Raw genomic sequence first — 16,018 nt, forward strand, 5'->3', positions numbered from 1 at the left:
TCTGAGATCAGGGTCGCTGAACGCCAGCGCATCAAGTTCTTGGTTCAAGCTGTCTCTGACGTCCTACCCAGCCCAGCCAATCTACATTTCTGGGGCATGAATGACTCTCCAACCTGTGTGCTGTGCTCCAGGAAAAGTTCGCTGGAGCACATCCTAAGCAGCTGCTCTAAAGCTCTGGGGGAGGGCCGCTACCGCTGGCGGCACGACCAAGTGCTGAAGACCGTTGCTGAAGCCATAGCTAAAGCAGTGGCCAAAAACAGCAGCAGCAAACAACAACATGGCAAGAGGAGAATTGCCTTTGTCAGGGCTGGAGAGCATCCACAGTCACAGCCTAAACCAGCAGCCGGTCTCCTTACCTCAGCATTGGACTGGGATCTCCGAGTGGACTTGGGCAAGAAGCTCAAGTTTCCAGAATACGTCACAACAACTTCGTTGAGGCCAGACATCTTGCTGACATCAGTATCTTCACGGCATGTGCTACTGATAGAGCTGACAGTTCCTTGGGAGGATCGCGTAGAGGAGGCAAACGAGCGGAAGCGGTCAAAGTACCAGGAGTGAGTCGAGCAATACCGCAGAGGAGGCTGGAAGGCACGCTGTGAGCCCATTGAAGTGGGGTGTCGAGGCTTTGCTGGCCGCTCACTGTGTAAGGTGTTTACACTACTTGGCATCACAGGTGATGGGAAAAGAAAGGCCATCAAGGCCACCCTGGAGGCAGCAGAGAGAGCCTCTAGATGGCTTTGGATCAGGAGGAGCGAACTGTGGGCCAATGCTACTGGGACACAAGCTGGGGTCTGATCAACCCTGGCTGGGTCGCCTGAAAGAGGAGGTATGATGCTGAAAGACCCGAAACCCCAGTGATCTCAGGCACATTACTGAGGATGTGTCCCAGTGCATCTGAGGATTTATCTTACTATCATACACACACACACACACACACATACATACATACATACATACACACACATAATTAATTCATTTTATTTTTACACTCTGTCAATTACCAATAAAAAACAAGCTCAAAATTGGCTCCCAGGGCCACACTTTGGACACCCCTGCACTAACTCTTGTGGCCGCTGAGCGTATAAATATGTCTATAATTTACCATAATCTTATTAACAGGATAGTTTCTGCACAATTAAATTTCTCTTTTAATCCCCTTTTTTTGTTTTAAAAGCCACCCCGGCTGACCTCCCCAAGTGCATGCTGGGGGTTATCGTCGCGCGGCATGGCTAAAAAGACAATAAATATGTACAAAAGTCATAATCCGCAGGAAGAGACACTTTTTTTGGGGGCTGTTAAATCCCTACAGTCACTCAAACGCGGGGGTGCTTTTTAAATCCGGGATTAAAAGGGCTAGGAGGCAAACAATGAACAGGAAGTGGCGCCCGCATTAATTAGACGGCGTGGCGAAAAAGGGCGGCGGCGGCGACAAGGAGGGGTTGAGTGTGTTTGTAGAAGCTGCCAAACAAACGGCGCGGGTCCCTGCGGGGTGGAGATTATTACGGGCTCTGTGTCTGTCAAACATGGGGACCCACTTTTAGGGGGGGTACCCTCCGCGGTAACTGCGGCCTCGCTGAAGAATGTCTGTAATCCCATGCTCCCCGCTTTGAAAAGCAAAGAGGGGAGTTTTTTTGTGTGGAGGCGGGGTCCCCTTTCTTCAGGCTCCCAGCCTTATGAGAGGTGGGGCCCATTGTGCAAAAATGACAATTGCACTTTTCTGATCTTTTGTGCTGGGCTGTTGACGGTGCTTATTGACTAAGCGCTTGGACATGGAAAGGATATGACCCCCACCACCTTTACCCCCCCGGCACCCCCCTTGTGTTGAAGGGGGGACTGGGGGGGCTGTATTAACAAGGGAGGAAGCAGGTCTGAGGTTTACATGCAGAATTAGACTTAAAGGGGCTTAGAGGGGCGCTTTAAGGTGGGGGGCTTTACCAAGCGAAAGTTAGGAGGAAGAAGAATTATTTCCTTCATCTTCTTCTTCCTCCTCAACGCCTTCCACAGCAGATGCTGGCAGCAGATGGCGGCCAAATCAGCCGAAAATGGGCAAAGGAGAAATGAGAGGTGCGGGGAGGATGATCGAACGAAGATTAAAAAGTGCCACATGACGGAAAAAAGAAGGGGAGACCTTAGTTTAATACCACATAAAAAAATCTAAGAAAAATAGGTTTTTATCATTTTAAGAATATAGCCAGAGTTCGCCCAATTCTCTCTCAGGGCAACACGGAGACGCGAATGCATGCTTTTATTACAATTTGTACAGATTATTGTAAGGCCCTGCTTTCTGGTCTTCCTAAAAAGGTTATTATACCTTTGCAATTACTCCAAAATTAAGCGGCACGTGTCCTGATGAAGACCAGAAGGCAGGCTCACATTACACCAGTTTTAAAATCTCTGCATTGGCTCCCCGTGTGTTTCTGGATCAATTTTTAAAGTTCTGCTTATAGTTTATAAATGTTTTCATGGTATTAGATTTGCTTTTACCCTATAAAGAAGGGGGGACCTTAGTTTTATACCAAATAAAAAAATATAAGAAAAATAGTTTTTTATCATCTTAAGAACATAGCCAGAGTTCGCCCAATTCTATCTCAGGGCAACACGGAGACGCTAATGCATGTTTTTATTAAAATTCGTATAGATTATAGTAAGGCCCTGCTTTCTGGTCTTTCTAAAAAGGTTATTATACCGTTGCAATTACTCCAAAATTAAGCGGCACGTGTCCTGACGAAGAACAGAAGGCGGGCTCACATTACACCAGTTTTAAAACCTCTACATTGTCTCCCCATGTGTTTCAGCATACATTTTTAAAGTTCTGCTTCTAGTTTATAAATGTTTTCATGGTATTAGATTGTATTTTACCCTATGAAGAAGAAGGGGAGACCTTAGTTTTAAACCACATACAAAAAAAAAAAAAAGAATCAAACAAAAATTGTTTTTTTATCATCTTAAGAATATAGCCAGAGTTCGCCCAATTCTCTCTGAGGGCAACACGGAGACGCTAATGCATGCTTTTATTACAAGTCGTATAGATTATAGTAAGGCCCTGCATTCTGGTCTTCCTGAAAAGGTTATTATACCTTTGCAAATACTCCAAAATTCAACGGCACGTGTCCTGACGAAGACCAGAAGGCGGGCTCACATTACACCAGTTTTAAAATCTCTGCATTGGCTCCCCATGTGTTTTTGGATCAATTTTTAAAGTTCTTCTTATAATTTATAAATGTTTTCATGGTATTAAAATCGCTTTTACCCTATGACCCTTTCTGGGCCCTGAGATCCTCCGGCACTCATCTCCTAACTAGATGAGACAATTCCCGACTGAATTGCGTGTGAACGCTCCAATGCTGAAGTTGAACTGAAATGCTGATAGAATGTAATATGAATGTAAGAATACCCTTTCGATCAACATTTTACAAATCAAGTGAAACGTAACACAAACGCAAAAAACACTGAATTATGAACGCGAAGGGTACGAATAAAACCACCTACAATCTGATATACCACTAAGCTTTAGAACTTTGTTGTGAAAATTTCCTTCCGCGTCTGAGGAAACTCTTCCCATCCACACTGCTTGGAGCCTCGTCTGAGCTGCTGTGACGTAGATTACAATAGTAACTAATTAGATGACCATAGTAACTAATTAGATGACCATAGTAACTAGTATATCGTCCATAAGCACAGATTCCAAGCATTGAAAGACTTAGTATAGTCATTAGAAAACATGACTGCAAATAATAATGGCAGCTACACCTTACATCTTAAACATCTAAAAATAATTTGGGAATGTCCAGCGGGCCAGATTGAAAAGCTTAGCAGGCCGCATGTGGCCCCCGGGCCTTAATTTGCCCTGGTCTGAGCTATGCGAAGACAAACAAAAAAAAGGCACTCGACTTTGTATTTTTATCCAATTAGCTCGCTAGCCCGGTGGGTACGCCAACCTTAAAAACAGTTAATATTGTAAATATAGCATTTTTATTCGACCAGCTAATATTGTTGGCACACTAATCTTAAAAATCAATCAATCAATCAATATTTATTTATATAGCCCTAAATCACAAGTGCCTCAAAGGGCTGCACAAAATAAAACGACATTTTCGGTAGGATGTCATTACTGTTGTAAAAAGATTGCATTTTTACCCATCAAGCAAGTGATTCTACAAAGTGTAGTTGGTATGCTAACTTTAAAAAAAAATTTTTAAATGTAGCATTTTTATCCAACAACCTATCTAGCTAGCTTGGTTTTGCCTATTTCTGGGGCTGAGGTTGCCGAGGTAGTTAAAAAGCTTTTCGGTGGCAAGGTCCTGGAAGTGGATGAGATCCTTAAGGCTCTGGATGCTGTGGGGCTTTTTTGGTGTACAAGACTCTGCAGCATCGTGTGGACATCGGGGGCAGTACCTCTGGATTGGCAGATTGGTGGTTCCTCTCTTTAAGAAAGGGAACCGGAGGATGTGTTCCAACTATTGTGGGATCACGCTCCTCAGCCTTCCTGGTAAGGTTTATTCAGGTGTACTGGAGAAGAGGCTACGCCGGATAGTCGAACCTAGGATTCAGGAGGGACAGTGTGGTTTTCGTCCTGGTTGTGGAATGGTAGATCAGCTCTATACTGTCCGCAGGGTTCTTGAGGGTGCATGGGAGTTTGCCTAACCAGTCTACATGCGCTTTGTGGACTTGAAGAAAGCATTCGACCGTGTCCCTGGAAGTCCTGTGGGGAGTGCTCAGAGAGTATGGGATATCGGACTGTTTGATTGTGGCGGTCCGTTCCCTGTATGATCAGTGTCAGCTTGCCGGGAGTAAGTCGGACCCATTTCCAGTGTGGGCTGGACTCCACCAAGGCTGCCCTTTGTCACCGATTCTGTTCATAACTTTTACGGACAGAAGTTCAAGGCGCAGTCAGGGCGTTGAGGGGATCCGGTTTGATGGCAGCAGGATTAGGTCTCTGCTTTTTGCAGATGATGTGGTCATATTCCTCAACTGCTTCATGCCATGCTATGCTGTTTATTATTTCTGTCCATGCCACGTAAGTTTTTGGTTTGTTTTATTCCACAGTTAATGTCTTTTGATTCCTTTGTTCATAGTCATGCCTTTGTGCTAGTCATTTGTTTTCAGTAGTCAATGTTGTTCTCCGCCATTGTGCGCACCCTTTGTCTGCCTTTTTGTTAGTTATAGTGTCTAATAAATAAAATTGTAGTTACATTCTCGCCTGGCACGTGCCAATTTCCCTTTGCATGGGAGAAACAATCCAAGTCATAGTCCAAACCTGACACATACACACATATATATATACATACATCTTGATTGGATTATCCAGAGAATAGTGCTCGATACCGTGGTAGAGCACAATATGTAGGTGTGGAAAAAAAATCACAAGACTACTTCATCTCTACAGAACTGTTTCATGAGGGGTTCCCTCAATCATCAGGAGATTCACACCTACATAATATATATACACATATATATATATACACATATATACATACACATATATATATATATATGTATATATATATATACACACACATATATATATATATATATATGTATATATATATATATATACACATATATATATATATATATATATATATATATATATATATACACATATATATATATATATATATATATATATATATATATATATATATATATATATATATATATATATATATATATATATATAGTACTGTATGTAGATTTTTTTTTTCTCCCAATTTTGTAATAAAGCTGTAACATACTTTCCGGGTGCACTGTTTGACTTTTTTATAAGTGGCTAAATATATTAACCTTCCATGATTCTTATTGTTTGGTCTTTATTAAAAACTTTAGCATTGGAGTGGGTTAGCATGTTTACACTCTGCTAGCTAAAAGCCATTGCATTACAGAACCAATGAAAATAAATACGAAGTTTCCTTACAGTAATTGAGAGAAAACCGGGCAAGAATTGAGCATGAGGTTTATTTTTGGGCTACATTTTACTGTACTCTATTAGGAGCTGGCTCAGGCCGCTTTAGCAGCAAAGTAGACATAATAGCGGAACATTATATAGCGGCCAGTTTCACTTCTTTTCCAATTCCAGCCCAAATTGAAAAGTGCGTGTATGAAATGACAGCAGCATTAGTAGGATATATATTCCATTTTTAGCTGCTAACACGTTAAAGACGCTTTCTTCTTCCAACTGCACAAAAGGCTTTTCAACATCCAAGCTCCCCCCCCCCCTTTATATAAAGATAAATGATATTATGGTAAATCCCACTTAATGGCAAATGTTTAATTTTCCTCACATGGCCATCCTTTGGCTGCAGTGGAAGGAGCTAATTAGGAAGAAAAAAAAAGAAATCCTGCTCATTTTCAGGGATAATGGAAGAGAAATGTTGCAGATTAATGGCACTATTTATCTTTTTTAAATTTCTATCTCTCCCCAGTGATGGCGGCCATCCCCCCAGGGGAATATTCATAAAAAAAAGACTTGTTTTTTTCTGGGCACTATTTTGTACGATGCATGCATCTTTGTCATTGAATATTCCTGCATTCTAATTGGACAGCAAAAAAATATTGAAGACACGGAAAGGAGACGAGGCCTCCAGCCATGTGTTTCCATTAGGGGCCCCGGGGCCGTCCAGGGGTTTGTTCGCTCTATTATTTTCCATTTCAGTCTTTTATCTTGATTTAACGGGAGGTTTCCTGAATTTTCCCCTCCTCCTTCCGCCGCCGCAACCATTCAATTCCCCCTTTTTTTAGGCTGTGGAAGAGGCAGGGGGGGGGCTCCCGGGGGACGCCATGTAGATCGGTTCAAGGTGGAATAACTATCTTTAGACATGCTGCGTGTTTGGAAATATGTACAGCGGGGGAAAACAGTCGCTGCGAGGAGGAGAGACAAAGCATGGGCTTCTTTTCAAGGTCATAGGTCAAACTATTCCCCCGTATTTTTCCATTATGATGAGGACAATGGCCTGAATATTAACTTCCTATTTATAACAACTATTTCCTTAAGCCATTTATATTTCTCCTTGAAGTACATTTTTATTTACTTCCTTATTGTTTGGAATATTACAGATAATTTTAATCCATTTAAAAAGAAGAAAAAAAAAACAAAGAACTAAATTTTTCATTTTAATTCAAAATAAAATTAAAAAAATATATTTTCTATTTCAAAAAATATGAATATATATATATAAGTGTATTGATATAAAATATACATATATATATATATATATATATATAAATAAAAAAAAATTTTTTCCTGAAATGTGAAATTATGAAAAAGAAAACAAAGAAAACAAAAATAAGTATTTCTCCGCGAGATATAGGCAATACATATAAACACATACACACAATATATATATATATATATATAAATAAATAATACACACACACACATACATACATACATACATACACACACTATGCAAAACACACATGACCACTGCAAAGGATGCTGGTATTTAGGATATTAACTAATAAAAAAAATAGTCTGATGTACAAAATAACAATAAATAATGACACATATTTATAATTATAACAACTCTTTGTTTTGGATGTGCTGAATATTATAAAACGTCACATTTATGTTTTATCACTATTTTCTGATAATATTTTTATTATAAAAAATATTGTGAAAAGTACTTAAGGGGCAACTCTGAAAAAATAAAGCAATACACATACATACATACATATATATATATACATACACATAAACACACACACACATACATACATATAGATATACAAACACACGCATATACATATGATGCAAAATAATCAATAAATAGGAGATTTTAAACTTTTTAAATAAAAAAAAATATATATTCATTCTACCGCTCATTCCTTTTGGGGCCATCCATCAATAGAAAATGGATGGATCTTTTTTTTTTTTTAAATCTTCAAAATATAATATCCCTCTGAGAACTTACTTTGGTGAATTAATTTCCTTATAATTTTCAATTTCAGTCCAAAAAAAAAAAATCAAAACACACATGTTCACTGCATAGGCGCTGATATTTAGAAGGATTTACTAACTAAATAGTATGATATACAAAATAACAATAAATAATGGCACATAAAATATTTATAACTATAACAACTATTTATTTTGGATGTACTTAATATTATAAAAAAAGTCACATTCATGTTTTATCACTATTTACTAACTGATAATAATAATTATAGTATAAAAATATTGTGAAAAATACATAAGGGGCACCTATAAAAAAAAAATATATATATATATATATATATATATATATATATATATACACACACTGTATGAAATAATCTATAAATAACAGATTTTAAACAACGTATAAAATATAGTTATTTGAAAAAAATGTTTTAAATATAACATCCCACTGAGAAATTATTTTTGTTGAAATTTGCAATTTCAGTCACAAAAAAATCAAAACACAAATGTCCACTGCATAGGCACTGGTATTTAGGAGGATTTACTAACAAATAAAAAATATTATGATATACAAAATAACAATAAATAATGACACATAATAATCATAACAACTATTTGTTTTGGATGTGCTTAATAAGGGGCCCCTATGAATAATATATACATGTCTTGATTGGATTATCCAGAGAATAGTGCTCGATACCGTGGTAGAGTGCAATATGTAGGTGTGGGAGAAATCACAAGACTACTTCATCTCTACAGAACTGTTTCATGAGGGGTTCCCTCAATCATCAGGATATTTTTTTATACATACAAATACACACAAAATAATCTATAAATAGCAAATTTTAAAACATAATGTAGAAAATATATTAATTCTTTAAAAAATATTCAAAATATAATATCCCTCTGAGAACTTATTTGTGGTAAATTAATTTCCTCAAAATTTCCAGGTTCAGTCAAACAAAAAAAATCTAAACACAAATGTCCACTGCAGAGGACAGTGGTTCTCAGGGGGCTATATGAAATATTATAAATGCTATGATATACAGTGTGACAAGAAAAAATTACATATCGTCAATAATTACAATAACTATTTGTTTTGTAGGCAATTACACTATCATTTTTTTTTTTACTATGACACGTAATAATAATAAATGGTATAATCCTAATTATACCATTCTAGATATATTTAAAAATATATATTAATCTATAAATAAAGTAATAATGTTATATAAAGTAACATGTATAAGAATTGTTTTAAAATTCTTCCAAAAATATATTAATATTGTGTATTTGGACAATTTCTTTTGTAATTATTTCACATTTTCGGAATAAAATAGTATGGCAGGATAGACTTATCTATCCCACAAAATAGGGAAAATTATATAATATGATCATATATAACAGTCAAATTAAACATTCATTTAAAAAAGGTGGCACTTTATCAATATTCTGCATTTAAAATGGAGTAGGTGTGTAAAAGTATTTCCCTGCAGTCACATATTACGACATAAACGGCAAGAAATGTGTATTATTCCGCTCTTTTCGGAACGAATAACATTTTGCTGCCGCCTTCAAAAGTGGCCAGAGTGTAAATTTATCATTCCTTACAAGAGCTGTGCAACATCCCCTCAAGGATTATTCTGCTTTTTTTTTTCGCCACCTTTGGATTCCTATTTATAAATTCCAGGAGGTGCAACCCTTAAAGAATAAACCCCCATAGAAGGATGTTCTCCCCATCCTGACCTGTTTATGCTGCACATGTGAAGATGATAGGCTGTCAGGCCCCCAGCCAATCCCTCTCTGCCCCCCCCGGCCCAACATCCTTTAAATTGCCAGGGTGATAGTTGCAGATAATACAAGAAATAAATCAGACTACGGAGCGGAATATTTCATTTGTTATCCATATTCCTTATGGGCGAGGGGAGAAATGATAGCCAAATGTAAAAACGGTATTTTTGTTTTGTTTTCTTTTAGCCCCTGTGGAGTTGAAACACTTGAAATGCGGATTTTTTTTTTTTTTTTTGTCGTCAGTGTGAAGACGGAGTGCATGCTGGCTGCCAGCCTGCCTCAGATAAAATAAATCTCGCAGGGGAAAAGACAATTACAGCTGGTCACCTGCTGCATCTTAACCTGCACGCTTTATTTCACGCTCCTGTCAAGCCTCGACACTGAACTTCTTACCATGACTTGATTTACGTGGACCCCGACTTAAACAAGTTGAAAAACTTATTCGGGTGTTGCCATTTAGTGGTCAATTGTTCGGAATATGTACTGTACTGTGCAGTCTACTAATAAAGTCTCAAACCACCAAACTTCACACATCGTCTTTTCACGAGGAAGAAAAAATCTGCACAATAACAATGATTATAATAGATGACGTTATTTTCTAAATGCAAAATACAAAAGTTGAAAAAGTTGTTTTGAATTATAGGCACTATTACTAGCAGGAGTGTCAAACTTATTTTAGATGAGGGGGCCACATGGAGAAAAATCTACTCCCAAGTGGGCCGGACTGGTAAAAATCAAGGGACCATAACTTAAAGAAAGACAACTTCAGATCGTTTTCATTGTTTAAAGACAGAACAAGCAAATTCTGATTTTTTTTTCAATTTTTTTACTGTTGCGGTGAGTAGTATTCTGTCTTTCTTTGTCGTTGTTTATATTTTCTAAATAAATGATATAATAATGTTTATTAGTCAACTCATTGGTGTTGATTTTCAATCCATCAAAATCAAACTAATGGATGTTATTTATGTATTTTGATCATTTTTCTGGACTGATGTACTGACATGTGGATTATTTTGTACATATGTAGCATCGTCTACAAAGAATTGCTATTGCGGCATCCGGTGGACAAATTTAGAACAGCTGTTCTTTTCAATCTAAAATTTCAGGTTACTTTTTATTCTTAGTTAACAGGGTGGATAAATCGTGTTCGCGGGCCTGATCCGGCCCTCGGACCTTACGTTTGACACCCCTGACCAGAGGCGCCGCTAGGGATTTTGGGCCCCATGAAAATAATCTTTACAGGGCCCCTGTATCTTTACAGGACCCCTCTGTATTATAATTTCATCATCATTACGGGCCTCTCTGGGCCCCCCTCCATCATGGGCCCCTAGAATCCGTCTCCTTTACCCCCTCTTTTCGGCGCCCCTGCCCCTGACTTATAGTATGCCTCACTGATTTGATTTGATTTGATTTTTATTAAAGAACCCCATTAGCTGGTTGCCACAACAACCCACTAGTCTTTCTGGGGTCCACAACTCAATACAATTACAAGTAAAAGCATATAATTATAATTACACAATACAGACAAAAATTTAAATAAATAAAAGCATCAATAAGAAAACAGGCAAACAATTTACAGTCACAGAATAATAATTACCATATAAATGTAACTACACAATATAAAACCAAAAATCATCAACGAGCAAACTAATTAAAGATTCAGATGAGAGTATTTGCTGAACGGAGTTTTGTCCTACTAATGTTGGCGGTTGTTGAACTCATCATAGAGTGGACTTTGACGCAACAGTTTGTTTACATGTAAAATCTTCCACTCCTTGGTCTCATTTTGTCCACCAAAAGTTTTATGCTGTGCGTGAGTGCACAAAGGTGAACGTTGTTGAGGATATCGATTTGTTGGAGTGCTACTCAGGGATATTTGGTCAGTGCATGACTGCAAGCTAATCGATGCTAGCATGCTTTTTAGGCTAGCTGTATGTACATATTGCATCATTATGTCTTATTTGTAGGTATATTTGAGCACATTTAATATCCTTTACTTTTATCCTCTTTGTATATAGTTTAGTTTTGCAGGTCTCATGACACACTATGTATGTAATATTGGCTGCATTTCAGATAGTTGCTTGTGTGCCATGTTGTTCCAGACCACAGCAAATAGGTTGCCAAAGATTGTAGTAAATCTATTAAAAGAAGACAGCCTTAACGTGCGCACACACACATATCTATACCTTTGGCCATTAAAAGCCAGTCATTTCCAGTAGTTATCTCACCTTCTGATTAACTAATGGTTTCTGATGTTGTAAAAATGTGTAGAATAAATATTACATTTCAACATTTCTGTCAACGAAGATTTGCTTCAGCCTGCGACACAGTCGTTTTCATAGTAGGCTATTAAAGCTAATTTAAACACTTACATCATGTGTTGCCTTCTTTATAAGACTTATATACACAGCTTTTCATTTTTTGCGGCACCAGACAGATTTGTTTTTTGTATTTTTGGTCCGATATGGCTCTCTCAACGTTTTTGGTTGCCTACCCCTGCAGTAGGGTATTGTTTACATATAATATCAGTACCTATTGAATCGGTAACCAGGCCCAAAGTCGAATAATAGTATTTAGGTGGAACAGTTGTCATTTACATACTGCATTAATATAAATACAATTATAACAAATTCATTTGAAATTAAAATAAATTATCACAGGAAAACCAGCAGCAATGTAAAAGTCAAGCAAACAAACAAAAACGGATAATTAATACGTAACTTTGTTTACATTCGAGGGCGCCAGCTTAGCAGTTTGCATGGCTATCTTACTGCGTTGGGTTGTGTAACAGGTTTAGTTATCCAACGTCCTCCAGTGATAATGATACTTGTCTAAGATTAGCACACGGGCAAAGACGCAACATTGCGTTGAGGACAGGGTCGCTGTCAAATTTGTGTCTGTCGAGCGATGCGTCGACTAAACAAACAAAAAGCGAGAGCAACAGGGAAGTGCTCTGACCGGACAGACTATGAAGAAAACAAAACAAAATGCTGGAACCCAGCAAAACACTCACAGGAAATGTGGAGCAGACGGCGTCCACAAAGTAGGCGCATGGAAAGGATGGTCTGTAGTCACTAGTGAAAAACAATGGTGTCGCAAGCTCAACTTAAATAGTGCTAATTACAAACAGAAAACAGGTGAGAGGGGAAAGTGACGGCGTCAAGCTGTTGCAGGAAAGGGAAAAACAGGAAGTGGAAATACCACAAAATAAGAGCACAAGACAGGAACACATTATCGCAATAGGGGGATGGAATTCAAATATTTACTGTCGGACAAAAATTGATAATTGTGTATCTAGAGACGGCAGCATGGTGGCAGAGGGGTTAGTGCATCTTCCTCAGAATACGAAGGTCCTGAGTAGTCCTGGGTTCCATCTTTCTGTGTGGAGTTTGCATGTTCTCCCCGTGAATGCGTGGGTTCCCTCCGGCAACTCCGGCTTCCTCCCACTTCCAAAGACATGCACCTGGGGATAAGTTGATTGGCAACAACAAATTGGCCCTGAATGTGAGTGTGAAAGTTGTCCGTCTATCTGTGTTGTCCCCTGCGATGAGGTGGCGACTTGTCCAGGGTGTACTCCGCCTTCCGCCCGAATGCATTTCGTGTTGAGTTGTTTATTGTTGCAGCGTTTTGGGTTCAGCCATTTTAGTTTTCGGGTGCGGCGTTTTGTGCTGTTGGCACGTTTCATGACACGTTGTTGTGTGTTGCGGCGTTTCTTAGTTACATACGCGCTCTTTTTTTATCACAGACACTAAAAAGGGGTGTAAGATTAAATCCAAGTCTGCTTTTTCCTACTCCTTTTCGGACATGCTCGATTGTGCAAGAGTAAAATGAGATGCACTTTTACTTCTGAAAGTACCAAAATAACTGTCATGATTACCAAATAGGTCGGAGAATGACATTTTGGTTTGTTTGTAACCAGTAGTATTTGTCGGACGATAAGACGGCGCCAAGTTCAGAACGCATAAAGAATTAAAACAAGTAAATTTTAACTATTAAAAATAAATGTATTATTTACAAACCCCTAAACCAGTGAAGTTGGCACGTTGTGTAAATCATAAATAAAAACAGAATACAATGTTTTGCAAATCCTTTTCAACTTATATTCAATTGAATGGACTGCAAAGTCAAGATATTTGACGTTCGAACTGGAAAACTTTGTTATTTTTTGCTAATATTAGCTCATTTGAAATTTGATGCCTGCAACACATTTCAAAAAAGTTGGCACAGGTGGCAAAAAAAACTATTGCAAAGAATTTAGGGATTTCACCAGCTACCGTCCGTAATATCATCAACAGGTTCAGAGAATCTGGAGAAATCACTGCAAGTAAGCGATGATATTACGGACCTTCGATCCCTCAGGCGGTACTGCATCCAAAAGCGACATCAGTGTGTTAAGGACATCACCACATTGACCTACCACTGTCAGTAACTCCAGTTGGTCGCTACATCTGTAAGTGCAAGTTAGAGCTTTACTACTGGGGGGGGTATAGCTCGGTTGGTAGAGTGGCCGTGCCAGCTATGAGCGGGTTCCTGGTTAGATCCCCACTTCTGCCATTCTAGTCACTGCCGTTGTGTCCTTGAGACAAACACCTTACCCACCTGCTCCCAGTGCCACCCACACTGGTTTGAACATGACTTCGATATTGGGTTTCACTATGTAAAAGCACTTTGAGTCACGCATTCACGGGGAGAACATGCAAACTCCACACAGAAAGATCCCGAGCCTGAATTTGAACCCAGGACTGCAGGACCTTCGTATTGTGAGGCAGACGCACTAAGCCCTCTGCCAAGGTGAAGCCCGAACATTGTTACAGTTTTTCTTATTGATTTACTTGAAGTGTAGCACTGTCTTGTGTTGAAATTTCTTCTCAAAATTCAAGCGCCCAACGTGGGCTCAAACCCACGACCCTGAGATTAAAAGTCTCATGCTTTACCGACTGAGCTAGCCGGGCCCGCGTTGTTCACCTTAATAATTGATTGATACCACACAAAAATGTTCATGTAGCATTTTGTGTTGCAACGCTTCGTGTTGTCGACATTTCATGTTGCGTTGTTTCATGTTGCAACGTTTTGGGTTGAGCCATTTTAGTTTTCGGGTGCAGCGTTTTGTGCTGTTGGTGTTTAAGTTTGTTGCGTTTCATGTCACGTTATTACGTGTTGCGGCGTTTCTTAGTTACATATGCGTTTTTTTATTTATTATTACTGTACGAAAAGAAAAATATCATTAATTAAGTGAGTTCAGCAGAAGAATGTGAACTCCAACACTGTTATAGTTTTTCTTATTGATTGACTTGAAGTGTAGCACTGTCTCGTGTTGAAATTTCTTCTCAAAATTCAAGCGCCCAACGTGGGGCTCGAACCCACGACCCTGAGATTAAGAGACTCATGCTCTACCGACAGAGCTAGCAGGGCCCGCAATGGTCAGCTTTGAAATTGATTGATACCGCACAAAAATGTTCATATAGCATTTTGTGTTGTCGGCATTTCATGTTGTCGGCGTTTCATGTTGCAGCGTTTTGGGTTGAGCCATTTTAGTTTTCGTGTGCAGTGTTTTGTGCTGTTGGTGTTTAAGTTTGTTGCGTTTCATGTCACGTTATTACGTGTTGCGGCGTTTCTTATTTACATATGCATTTTTTATTTATTATTACTGTACGAATAGAAAAATATCATTAATTACCATGAATTGATTAACGTGGACCCCGACTTAAACAAGTTGAAAAACTTATTCGGGTGTTACCATTTAGTGGTCAATTGTACGGAATATGTACTGTACTGTGCAATCTACTAATAAAAGTATCAATCAATCAAAAAAAAAATTAAGTGAGTTTAGCAGAAGAATGTGAACTCCAACACTGTTACAGTTTTTCTTATTGAAATACTTGAAGTGTAGCACTGTCTCGTGTTGAATTTTCTTCTCAAAATTCAAACGCCCAACGTGGGGCTCGAACCCACGACCCTGAGATTAAGAGTCTCATGCTCTACCGACTGAGCTAGCCGGGCACGCGTTGGTTACCTTAAAAATTGATTGATACCGCACAAAAATGTTCATGTAGCATTTTGTGTTGCAACATTTCGTGTTGTCGGCATTTCATGTTGCGTTGTTTCATGTTGCAGCGTTTTGGGTTGAGCCATTTTAGTTTTCGTGTCCAGCGTTTTGTGCTGTTGGTGTTTAAGTTTGACGCGTTTCATGTCACGTTATTACGTGTTGCGGCGTTTCTTAGTTACATATGCGTTTTTTATTTATTATTATTGTACGAAAAGAAAAATATCATTAATTAAGTGAGTTTAGCAGAAGAATGTGAACTCGAACACTGTTACAGTTTTTCTTAT

The 16,018-nt window shown here is 38.5% G+C and overlaps 1 long non-coding RNA gene and 2 other non-coding genes across 4 annotated transcripts in view; all 3 read right to left on the reverse strand.

The window, feature by feature from the left end:
• Nucleotides 1-16,018, reverse strand: part of LOC133557123 (uncharacterized) — a 121,264-nt gene that overhangs the window by 75,551 nt on the left and 29,695 nt on the right. Inside the window, exon 1 of one of the 2 annotated variants that reach the window (XR_009807705.1) lies at nucleotides 12,702-12,781. The exons of the other annotated variant lie outside the window; for it this stretch is intronic. This is a non-coding gene — a long non-coding RNA (uncharacterized LOC133557123). Of the gene's footprint in view, nucleotides 1-12,701; nucleotides 12,782-16,018 lie in introns of those variants that run through there. 2 annotated transcript variants of the gene reach the window in all.
• On the reverse strand, nucleotides 14,569-14,640 carry trnak-uuu (transfer RNA lysine (anticodon UUU)). Its single transcript has one exon. It is a non-coding gene; the product is annotated as a tRNA-Lys (tRNA).
• On the reverse strand, nucleotides 15,616-15,688 carry trnak-cuu (transfer RNA lysine (anticodon CUU)). The gene has a single exon. It is a non-coding gene; the product is annotated as a tRNA-Lys (tRNA).

Source organism: Nerophis ophidion, linkage group LG08 (assembly GCF_033978795.1).
Source record: "Nerophis ophidion isolate RoL-2023_Sa linkage group LG08, RoL_Noph_v1.0, whole genome shotgun sequence".
NCBI lineage: Eukaryota > Metazoa > Chordata > Actinopteri > Syngnathiformes > Syngnathidae > Nerophis > Nerophis ophidion.